The sequence below is a fragment of the Chiloscyllium plagiosum genome, chromosome 24 (genome assembly GCF_004010195.1).
Source record: "Chiloscyllium plagiosum isolate BGI_BamShark_2017 chromosome 24, ASM401019v2, whole genome shotgun sequence".
Taxonomy (NCBI): domain Eukaryota; kingdom Metazoa; phylum Chordata; class Chondrichthyes; order Orectolobiformes; family Hemiscylliidae; genus Chiloscyllium; species Chiloscyllium plagiosum.
Window position 1 is genome coordinate 11,103,371 of NC_057733.1, and position 12,520 is coordinate 11,115,890.

Sequence of the window (12,520 nt, forward strand, 5' to 3'; positions counted from 1 at the left end):
TTCCCATGGCTAATCCACCTAGCCTGCACTTCCTTGGACACTGTGGGCAATTTAGCATGGCCAGTCCACCTAACCTGCATATCTGTGGACTGCGGGAGAAAATTGGAGCATTCGGGAGCAATCCTCGCAGACACAGGGAGAACGTGCAAATTCCACACAGACAGTCACCCGAGAGTAGATTCAAACTCGGTTTGCAAGTGCTGTGAGGCAGCAGTGTTAACCACTTTACCAGTGTGAAAACAAACTATTCAATCATTATTTCACTGTAGGTTATGTGGGCCTTGCTGTGTGCACATTGACTGGTATGCTTCATATTGCATTTATACACTTTGGGACATCCTTAGATCATGAAGACCAATCTAATGCAAATTCTTTTTTTTTTACAAATTAATTATTTCTCTGTACATAACGTTTTGACTGTCTTTCAAACTTTATATGATTGTTACACGTGGTGTCACTTCTTGCATCCATCTGTATAATCAATTTTATTTCCTTTTTCATATTTCTCTTCAGGGTCATCTCCAACTCTCCCATCAAAGGAGGTCATCATGCCAACAGTAGGCCAATGGCCAATGTGTCATTCCTGTTCAATTCATTGAATTATCCTGCCTTCTTCTTCATTTTCGATCTGTCATTTCTCCTAACATGCCTTTCCTTATTCCTTCTCCCTTTGTAAATATATCACAGTTTTACTTAACCATTCGATCAATATATGTTTTATCCTTAGGGCATCTTCTACAGACAGAATTCCTGCAGTGGAACCCAGTGCTTAGCAGCAGTGGATAGCCAATGAGGGTTTAGAAAAGATTTACAAGGGTTGGAGGATTTGAGCTATAGGGAGAGGTTGAATAGGCTGGGGTAGTTTTGCCTGGAGCGTCGGATGCTGAGGGGTGACCTTATAGAGGTTTATAAATCATGAGGGGCATGGATAGGATAAATAGACAAAGTCTTTTCCCTGGTGTGGGGGAGTCTAGAACTAGAGAGCATAGGTTTAGGGTGAGAGGGGAAAGATATAAAAGAGACCTACAGGGCAATTATTTCACTCAGAGGGTGGTGCGTGTATGGAATGAGCTGCCAGAGGAAGTGGTGGAAGCTGGTACAATTGCAGGATTTAAAAGGCATCTGAATAGGAGAGGTTTGGAGGAATATGGGCAGGTGGGACTAGATTGGGTTGGGATATCTGGTCAGCATGGACAAGTTGGACTGAAGGGTACATGCTGTACATCTCTATGACTCTATGACCTAATGAGGTGACTATCCTCTGCAGTGGAATTGAATCATAGTCATTTTTTGACATTGCATTGAATCCTGTGAAAGGATTCTGAAAACTCAGTGGTGGTGACTTGAAGGTGGGAAATCCATCCAGTGAATGATTATTTTGTTCTGTTGTCAACATTGTCAATGCTGCAGTGCTCAGGGCTCGCCGAGTAAGAGGGAATGTCATTGCCATCACCTTGCAAGACTAAGTCTTTGCTGATGTTGCTCCTGCTGCAATTGCAGCTGCTCGCTTCCTCCGGAAGGCACCTCCATGGATCTATCTGAGACCCTTTAGGAGCAGCTATTGGGTCAATGGGTCATTGGATCACTATTGGCCCTACCCATAAGCCCTGCTGAATTGATGTACTAATTCTGCAAGCTGGCAGCCATCCTTAATAGACTGGGGTTACCATATAGGGCACAGCCACATACAGACATTGAATTAGAAGCAGGAGTAGGACATTAAGGCTCTTTGTACCTGCTCCACCGTTCCTAGAGATCATTGCTAATCTGATTATCCTCTCAACTCCACACTCCTGTCTGGCCATATTTCAGTGTTTTTGGAAGATCTCCTGTGAATTCCTGCGCTGTTCATGTCAAGGTTCCTGGCCCAGAAATCGTCCTGACATTGGAATTGTAATCTTCTTTGGAAATTCAGTCCAATTTTCAGTGTGTCCGATACTAATTACTAATCCAGTAAAACAACTGCTGGGCTACCATGCTCCTACAAACTCGGTAAGCATCATTTTCGTAATTCTTCGTCCTGTCTCCCGACACTTTAAATTTTGCCTCGGTCCTTACATCGTTCCATCTTAGTGTCATCCTTAGGAGTTATGAACAGCTGCAAGATACAGCATGGTTTATAAAATTATGTTAATCACTCTTTAAGAAATAGATGATATTCTTTTAAATCTCGTCTGCCGTGTTGCTTCAGATTTTATGTTCATCCACGTGATGAAGTAGGGTTTTTGCTTTGGGCAGTAGCAACGGAATTGAGGAGTTGGTGCTCCAGGGGAGCACGACTATGTAAGAAAACCAAAGGTCCAGGTTAAAGCTCTGGGGATATGATTTGAATCCTACTGCGATGTAACTGATTCTTAACTGCCCCCTGGGCAATTAGGGATGTGCAAAAAAATGTTGGTCCAGCCAGCAACATCCACCTCCCACAAACAAATTTAAAAATGAGTCAAAATTGCAGCCTTTTCAGAAATGCTTTTCCTCTGGAATTGACATTTGGAATTATTCCTAAATCACACAGCTCCAATCCTGCCATGACTCAGCACAATTTCTCAGCATTATAAAATTAAGCTGAAACAACATTCCTTTTAAAAAAAATCCAGGTTATATTTAAAAGTGATAATGGGGTAATTTGAATAATACAGATAAAAGCAAATGTAATTTAATCTTCCCAGCCCCAGAATAATGTGAGCTCTGGATAAAAACACGGCAGAATTGGCTGAGAATCAAGTGATGGTTTTCTCGATGTCTGGAGTAACTAGTCACATTTTCCAATTGAGCTCCAGACATTGAGATGAAATTCTCTCTAGGCAGCAGCGAGGTGCATATTAATAGGGATTACTGCTCAATATCACTGTCATTATCTAATCTCACTTTAGTAATATGAGGTTCCTATTGTCCCACCTAACAGATAGAAATCAGACACCAAACATTTCCAACTTGGCTGAAGTCAGAGCAAGTACCTGGTGATTCTGTGCTCTGTGGTCTGTTCCCTGGGACGCGCATCAAGACAAACATCGACTACACCTGAGGACTATAAACTGGTGAAAGATGTTCTTTGGTCTTTCAGAGCAAGGAGTCGACCTTGACTGAAGGTAGCAGGCTGTGCTGAGGGGCGCACTAAAGCTTGGGACAACCGCACCAAGTCACAGTGGGGGGAAAAAAACACTGTCTGAAGTCTTTCTGCTGAAGTTAAATGGGGCTCCATTCAGTTATCAGACCCTCCCAGTGCCTCAAATAGATGTAAGTATAATCTTGTACAAGTAACAAACGTCTTGGGATTGTTTGTTGGATAGAGTCAAACTCCAATGTTTGTTTATTCATACGCTATAGGACAGAACTGAACTGCTATAGTGACTATGTATGCCTTTACAAAATACTTTTATGAATGAATTTTTTTAGATTAAAAAAGAACCAGCGACTCCAGCTCACTATTTCTACTCCAGGCCTCTACTTTGGACAACTGATAACAATGCCTCAGGGCGTCCTCCTTGGACAGAGACTGCACACATTTCATGTCCCACAGTCTCATCATGGCACATCAGCATGGCACATTTCTGATCCACTTACAGTATACTTCTGCACTTTAATGCTGCACTCTGGGGTACACTGGCACCTCTTGTTCTTATGTGGCTACAAGGGCATTTTCCATGCAGGGACAGGACCTGCACATCAGGGCATAAATACAAGAGTTAACTAACACTTCTGCGAGTCAGACAAAAGTCACTCTCAGATAAAGTACAGGCAGGGATGCAACAGATTCAGAGGAGAGAGAGTCTAGCCCAGTCAGCAGCCTTGAGAATACAATACAGACATGCAGCACCCAGACTTTATGGTGGTCAGAATCGATAGAGCTGTGGTAATACTGACTTGAGTTCATGGATGCATCATCCAAAGCAACTGTTTGAACCAACCCTCGCTCCCAATGTTCGTCCATATGCAATGGATGTGTAATCTCTGGCAGAGGCAGAGGAAGAAAGAAAAGAAGTCCAAGACACATTTTGAGAAAAGTCCCTTGGAATGCCCTTTCTGACCCTCGAACACTATTAAGCAAGTTCCAGGACATCGCAGTGACACCCACCTATCTTCTATGCATATTTCTGTTGACTGCACTCAGGATTTCACCCTCACTAACACCCTGCTGAATATTTGCAGTCAAGATGGAGCTGCACTGCCAGTGCCAGAAATGTCAACGACTCTGAGATGAGACATCTTCAGACTTTAATAATAAACATGAAATTCTGTGGATGCTGGGAATCTGAAATGAAAACAGAAAATGTCTTGCCTGCTCTAATCTAGCGGACTCAAACGGTATTTCCTTATGCTCTGAATATCATCCATTCATCATTTTAAAGACTTCCATCGTATCTGCTAATTTTTTGTGGTCTTTTAGGACAAAAACAAAGAACAAAAGAACAAAAGGGAAGTACAGCACAGGGCCAGGCCCTTCGGCCCTCCAAGCCTGTGCCAAACATCATGCCCTAACTGAACTGAAAAAAAAAACAAACCTTTTTCCCTTATTCAATCTGTATCCTATATTCCCACCCTATTCATGTGACCATCCAGCCGCCTCTTAAATGTCACCAATGCACCTGCTTCTACTAATTCTTCTGGCAGTGCATCCCAGGCTCCTATTACTCTCTGCATGAAAAACTTCCTTCGCACATCTCCCTTAAACATCCCCCTCTCACCTTGAACCTATGTCCGTCCTTGTAATTGAAAGTTCAACCCTGGGAAAAAGCCTCTGACTATCCAACCTATGCCTCTCATAATTTCCTAGACCGCCGTCTTTCCAGTGAAAACAATCCTAGTCTTTTTAACCTTTCCTCATTGCCAATGATCTCAAGACCAGGCAACATTCTACTTAACCTTCTCTGCACTCACTCCAAAATATGGTGTACCAACTCTTGTACTCTGTGCCCTGGTGGATGAAGGCAAGCATGCTATATGCTATATGCCTTCTTAATCACCTTGGCCACATGTGTTGCCACTTTTAGGGAACTATGGACCTGGATGTACAGATTTGTCTTTAGGTTAATGTTCCTCAAGGGTCTGCCATTTACAGTATAATTCACACCTAAATTTGATCCTCCAAAATGCATCACCTCTCATTTGTCTGGATCCAACTCCATCTGCCATTTCTGTGTCCATGTCACCAATCTATCTATATCCGGAGTGACATGTTCCAGAATTGTAATCTTATTCTGAAATTATTAAGGTATGTATGAATCTGATGGCTTTCTCGAGCTACTCAATTTCATTCACTAGGTGAAGGGAGTCAGATAGGGCAAAGTCTTTCATGAGGCCAAACCAAAGTCTTGTAGAAAGACTGCATAACAAATATGTCTTGTACTTGATATAAACAGCAGTATATTTTAATGTACTTTTGTAACAGCCTGACTGTGGACTTTCAAGTGGCTTGTCAACTTTAACACATTGTTTGAGATCTTGTCCAATATTCACAATTCTGCATTGTGTGTACCTTTGGCTAGGTTGGGGGATGCTTTATGGAACCAGGAAGGGCTTTTTGTTGGTTTTGGCAATCCATCAATTGAGTCCAAGGTGATGGCATCAGACAAGGAAGGTTGGGATTTTGTGGGAGGTGACAGTTGGGTTAGGGAAAGGAGACTGAAATGGGGGAGGTGTGGAAAGAGGCTGTAAAGGTGTGGTTGTGGGGAGAAGGAGGCTGTCTGAAGGTATAGGTGAGAAGGATGCTGTTGGAGGAGGGGATGTGCTTGGAGGGAGAAAGCATATACAAAACTGGAAGATTGGTTCACAATAATTTTGTCAAGAAAGAAGGATGCTGTCAGAGATGTGAGGGAGATTAGGGGAAGCCACAAAGTAGAGAGCCAAATTTTAAGCCTGCCATCAAAGAACTATGCAGCTAACTTGGATCTCAGAGATGTTGAAATAGTTAAGGTCAAGAATTTGTTTCAAACAACTGTGGAATCTCTAGTTTAGGACCATGTACATTCAGGAGTTAATGCACTTTAAAAAAAATACACAGTGGTTCTACTATAATAGATATTGTCAACTATAAACAATAAATTTGAAATTGAGATCTAATGTACCATAAACAGGTTTTTAAGTGTTTGGTTTAAATATTTAAACTTTGTTAGTGATTTTTTAGAAGATTTGTAGCTCAGGTTGAAGATAAGTATGTAAGTTAGCTCGTTGAGCTGGAAGGTTAGTTTTCAGATGTTTTGTCACTATGACGAGGTTACATCATCAGTGAGAGTCTCCAGTGAAGTACTGGTGGTATGTCCCGCCTCTCTATTTATAGGTCTTGGTTTCTTAAGGTAGGTGATGTCATTTACGGTTCTTTTTTTCAAGGGAAGGTAGATAGGATTTAAATCTATCCTATCGATTCAGTGATGGAAAGAAATAGGTATATACAGCAGGGCAAGAGTTATAGCTGGGGGAAAGGCATTTGCAATGTGATTAGGCAAGATTTAGGATGCGTAGTTTGGGGAAGGAATCTGCAGGGGATGAGCATAATTGAAATGTGGAGTTTATTCAAAGACCAGCTACTGCTGCAACCAACAGGGTACCTTTCATTGTCCACACCTCCACTTCTCGCCTTTAAATAGCCACCAAACCTCAAACAGATCATTGTTCGTAGTAAACTCCCTGGCTTTCAGGACAACTCCATACAGCTCTGTTACAGTGGACTCTGCAAGACATGTCAGAGTGTGGACATGGGTACTACAATTATGCATGGGGATACCTCCCATTATGTATGTGGCAGGTACTCATGCAACTCAGCCAACGTTGTCTATCTCATACGCTACAGGCAAGGATGCTCTGAGGCATGGTACATTGGTGAAACTGAGCAGAGGCTACGACAACGGATGAATGGGCACCGCACAACAATCAACAGACAGAAGTGTTACCTCCCAGTTGGAGAACACTTCAGCATTCCAGGATATTTTACCTTGGACCTTCGCGTGACCATCCTTCAAGGCCGATTTTGGGACAGACAGCAGCGAAAAGTGGCTTAGCAGAGGCTGATAGCCAAGTTTGGAACCCATAGGGAGGGCCTCAACCAGGACCTTGGGTTTATGTCACATTACAGGTGACCCCGTTCCACTATACACATACATGGGCACTCCTACACACATACACTCCCACACTCACACATGCACCCTTTCACAGATTATACCCCTTTACACTCACACGCACCCATATACACTCTCACAGATACTCACAACCACCGCCGCTCCCACCACCTCCTCCCTCCCCCCCCCACACACACAAACACACACACACATTCACTCATGCACATATAAGTTTGTGGTGAAATTTGTACTTGCAGAGTTACATTGTACTTTGTCCAAAAACTGCATGAATCCATGTAAGATTCTGTTCATTCATTTTTTAGATTAGAAGCAGTCTAAACATCATGGCACAGACAGCAGCACACAGGGGGCTAACACCTTCAATACATTATCTGGGCCGACACCAATTGTTAAAGTTCACTTGAGAATGTAAGTTTTTACAAAAAGTTGTGCGATTTACATATGAAAGCAGTGAAACTAACAGGTAATTCTAACAGATGAGTGACTTAAACAATCAAGGTATTTTTCAATGTATAATTTCAGTTTCATCACACTGTAAATTTTGCTATAAATTCTGTGTCTTACAATCATGTACTCCATGACCACCTGCTGAAGGAGCAGTGCTCCAAAAGTTAGTGCTTGGAATTAAACCTGTTGGACTAAAATCTGGTGTTGTGTGATTTTTAACTATGTTAGGATGAGATGTGATGGCTCAGTTAGAGCACTTGAGAGTTACAAGTTAGCCAGGGAAGACTGAAAGAGAGAGCTAAGAAGAGTCAGGTGGGGACATGAGAAGCCATTAGTGGATAGGATCAAGGAAACCCCTAAGGCTTACTAAAGCTGTATCAGGAATAAAAGAATGACTAGAGTAAGATAAGGGTCAATCAAACATAGCAGTGGGAAGTTGTGAGTGGAGTCAGAGGAGATAGGGGAAGCTCTAAATGAAAACTTTTAATCAGTAATCACACTTGAAAAAGATAATGTGGTTGAGGACGATACTGAGATACAGGCTACTAGACTAGATGGGACTGAGGAGGAGGTGTTAGCAATTTTGGAAAGTGTGAAAAAGGTAACTCCACTGGACCATATGAGGTTTATCCTTGGATTTCCTGGGAAGCCAGGAAGGAGATTGCTGAGCCTTTGGCTTTGATTTTTATGTTGTCATTGTCTACAGGAATAGTGCCAGAAGACTGGAGGATAGCCAATGTTGTTCCCTTGTTCAAGAAGGGAAGTAAAGACAACCCTGGAAATTATAGACCAGTTAACCATACTTCAGTTATGTGTAAAGTGTTGGAAAGGGATATAGGTTGATTTGGGATAGTCAACACGGTTTTGTAAAGGATAAGTCGTGCCTCACAATCCTTATTGAGTTTTTTGAGAAGGTGACCAAACAGATGTATGAGGGTAAAGCGGTTGATGTGGCGTATATGGATTTCAGTAAGGTTTTTGATAAGGTTCCCATGGTAGGCTATTGTACGGAGGCATGGGATTGAGGGTGATTTAATGGTTTGGATCAGAAATTGGCTAGCTGAAAGAAGCCAGAGGGTGGTGGTTGATGGAAAATATTCGTCCTTGAGTTCAATTACTAGTAGGGTACCGCAAGGATCTGTTTTGGGTCCACTGTTGTTTGTCATTTTTATTAATAACCTGGATGAGGGCATGGAAGGGTGGGTTAGTAAATCTGCAGATGAGCTTCAGATTGGTTCCACAGGTCGGCGCAACATCGAGGCTGAAGGGCCTGTATTGCACTGTAATATTCTATTTTCAATGTTCTATGTAGTGATTGGATCCAGGTGTATCTCATTGAATATGAGATCCTTGACTGGGCTGTTAACCAGGGCCAATCAGGAGCCCTGGATGACCAATATTAGCAGGGGTTTCGATTCTCCTCAGTTCACGAGAAATGACTCTGAGTTGATTGATCACAGCCAGCGTACGGTACACAAGTAAATAAAGTGTGACTTGGTGATGGGATACTAGCCTCTGTGCAGTTATTTCAGAATCAAGAAATTGACCTCTAGAAAGGACAGTGGCAAAAAGCAACGTGTAGAGAAACAGTTCAAATGTTATGCTGCCTTTAGTTCACAGTAAATTCATTGCATATATAAAAAGACAGAGACTTGATAGATTCTGCATACATTAAGCATTTCTATCTTTGTGAATCTCATTGGTTGTATTAATATTCCATTAAGATCCATCTCACTATATAAGTCAGTCATGCTGGTAAGTATGTGCTGCACAATAGAACCAATGTGCTGTTGTTGTGGATTCATTGCATTCAGAAACAAATGTAGCGGAAAGCAATTTTTTAAGTTGAAGAATGCATTTGGATTGTGAGTGGTAACTGAATATTAAATTGTAGTACCTTTTGGCCAGGACTAAGGGTATGCAAAGTGCGTTTACCCCTAATGATTTGTAAAATCAGGATTTTAATTAATGTTTCATCAAAATAAAGCAAAGATTTCTCAAATTTGCAATTCTCAAAATTCAAAGTGAAAATGGTAAGAAGTTAATTAAAATATTCTTTTATTTTAATTTTTCCACTTGGAACATGTAGTGGATTATTAATTTGAAATCTTTACTCTGCATTGAATTGTTATATAAGTAATGAGATAACATAACACGCGTACCTTCTCGAAATAAATGAAATATTTATCAATGACTGACAGGCTTTAGTTGCTGTGGAAAAACTGTTTCTACTAGCAATTGCTCTGTTTTGACCCTTTCCTTGCATTCACAGCCAGAGTGATGGCAATCTCCAGAAAATGGCAGGGCTATCTTTTACCGTAAGCATAAATTTGCTGTAGCAAGGCAGCTAACAGCATTTGCTGTTAGTTAGACTTGCCAATGTACATTTCAGTTTTTGAATCTTTTTTGTGGCAAGTTCCTGAAATTGTGACCAGGTAATGTTGCATCAAGAGAAACAGGGACTCTGAACAGAAGTCAATTGGACTAGGCCAATTGGATTGAATCGATCTGAACGTAAGTAAAACATAATTTAGTAGGTAAATTATACTCAGCATGAACCAATGAGTACCCATAGAATATTAAATGCTAGATTTCTTAAACCTTACAAGAACATTAGACTTAGGAGCAATTTGGTCTCTTGACCCTCCTTTGCCATTTAATATGATCATGGCCGATCTCATCTTGGCCTCAGCTCCAATTTTCCTGCCCGCTCTCCATAACCCTTTAACCCATTATCAAGTAAACATCTATCGATCTCCTCCTTAAACTTACGCGATGTTCCTGTGTCCATCACACTCAGGGGTCATGAATTCCATAGATTCTCCACCCTTTGAGAGAAGTAATCTTTCCTCATCTTGTTTCAAATCTGCTATTCTTTACCTTAAACCATGACCTCTCGTTCTCGAGGCAATCTGACCATCTTCTCTCTCAACATTTCCCTGTTTTTTTCTTATTTTGAGGGGCACATCTTGTTTTATCTCCTCTAGGTACTACCTCCAGGTCGCAGGTCATGATAGGACTTACCAGTAGAGAGTTAGACAAACACAAGTTGTAAGGTGGATATATAGGACCAATTGAAGTAGCAGGAAAAGAAAATTAGAACATGTTCATACTAGGATTTTTGAGAAAATACATTGATTTTGCAAACCAATCCAATCAAGGAGATGAGCCTTTGAAGGCTGATGAGTGTGGGAGTGACCAATGAGCCAAGACTTTACTTTGGAGCTAGGCAATGTTATAGATGGGTTGAGGTTTGAGATTTTGGAACAATCGATCCTGGATTGGACATATTAAGCAAAATACTAGCCCAGGTTAAACAGCTTCTGAGACATAAGTAGATGAGGATTGTTGACTACTACATTCTATGGAACCTGTCCTTCAGTGTGGAGTGGTTCAAGAAGGCAATTTACCATCACCATCTCAAGGCATTTAAAAATAAGCACTTATCCCCAGAAAGGTTAAAAACAAGTTGAGCTATCTGAGATTGCTGAGATCCAGTGACACAGGCATGCGTTTTTGGGCTCAAATACTTGGAAATTGGGAACAGTGTTGCATATTGATGCCCTAAAGCACCACCAGGGACTTGGGGGGTGTACACTGTACTTTAGTTAAATGGAAGGTGATGAATGAGTGCAAATAATTCCTTCATGTTTCGCTACTGGACAGTAAATATGGATAGACATGAACTGGGGGAGAGAATGACCATGAAAGGGTACTCAAAAGCATTGTTTATCACATTTAGCAGTGTTTTAAGTACATTCTTACTTTGCACCCTATTATGTTTAAAATAAAGTTATGAATACACAGCACAGGTAACAGCAGTTGTTAAGAAGCGATTTAATTGAGGGTCATGTACAAAGGTAATATCTTGGCATATTGCACATCAATAATTTACTTAGCATTCATTTCACACTCTATAAAACCTGCAGGAAACTAACACGGAGAAGCTGATGTTGAATTCCTCTTAGTTTCCTTGACTTCTGATTATTCCTTAATTTAGTAAGTATTCAATTATTTACATTGCACTAAAGGCAATAATCATGGTTGAGCTTTCCTATTGAGATTCCTGACAAAGTATCTATTTCAGATAAAAATTCTGAGTTTCAAGGAACCCAAATTGTATGTGTAATTATTCCACCTCTCTGTACAATTACATTCTATGACCTGAAGCAGTGACCTGATAAATGCTGAAATTGACAAAGAGAATGCAAGGCTGCATTTCCTTCATAGATTGACTTTTGCCATAAAGATAATGGTGGCATGTGAGTCCATCAATAAAAACAGCTAACAGGACAAGTTAGGGCTCTTGTGATGCAGTGGTAGGCCTGGCTTCAAGTCCCACCTGCTCCACTGGTGTACCATTAAAGTTTCTGAACAGGTCGATTAGAAAATATCAAAAGGAGAACTTGCTTGCAAATGGTGTCAAAGTCATACTGTGAATTCACAGAATCCTTGGTCGTGAGGCCATTAACAACTCAAGGGAAAGATCTGTGGAATGTCACTATTAGGGCACAAACTCCTTTAGACCCTTTATTGGTTATTAAATTGACTGTTGTTGAATTGAGCTATACAAGGCAAGAGGCAAGTGGTAAGAGTACTATAGTAAGAACATGCACTTATGCAATATTTTTCACAACAAAATACATTCCAATGCACCATCTAGCAGATGAAGCACAGTGTAATTACTGCTCTATTATAAGAAATATGGCAGTGAATTTGTGTTCCTAGCAAAGTTCCACTAACAGACGTAAGATAAATAACCCAATAGTTTGCTTTTAGTAATTCTAGTTTATAATCATTGGCTAAGACACAGAATTCCTTTTCTTTTTTCGGATTGTGCCATGGGATCTTTCATATGCTCATGACTATGTTCGTGTCTCAACTAAATGACCACATGTCCAAGAATGTAACCCTTCCTTACTACTGCATTGTGTTATTAGCTTAGATTTTATGTTACACTTTCAGCTTTATAGAGTCATAGAGTTATAGAATCATGCAGC